This window comes from Nematolebias whitei, chromosome 5 (genome assembly GCF_014905685.2).
Source record: "Nematolebias whitei isolate Nwh7 chromosome 5, NemWhi1, whole genome shotgun sequence".
Lineage (NCBI taxonomy): Eukaryota > Metazoa > Chordata > Actinopteri > Cyprinodontiformes > Rivulidae > Nematolebias > Nematolebias whitei.
Window position 1 is genome coordinate 22,950,598 of NC_056502.1, and position 208 is coordinate 22,950,805.

The window sequence follows — 208 nt, forward strand, 5'->3', positions numbered from 1 at the left end:
CAACCACCGACATATGTTCACAACTACCGACACATGTTCACAACCACAGACATGTTCAACTACCGACACATGTTTACAACCAACGACATATGATCAACCGACATGCTCAACCACTGACATGTTCAACCACCGACACATGCTCAACCACTGACTTATGTTCACAACCACCGACACATGCTCAACCACTGACATATGTTCAACCACCGAC

At 46.2% G+C, this 208-nt stretch overlaps 1 protein-coding gene across 1 annotated transcript in view; it reads right to left on the reverse strand.

The window, feature by feature from the left end:
* kmt2bb (lysine (K)-specific methyltransferase 2Bb) overlaps positions 1-208 on the reverse strand; it is a 41,961-nt gene that overhangs the window by 21,407 nt on the left and 20,346 nt on the right. The window lies entirely within an intron of this gene.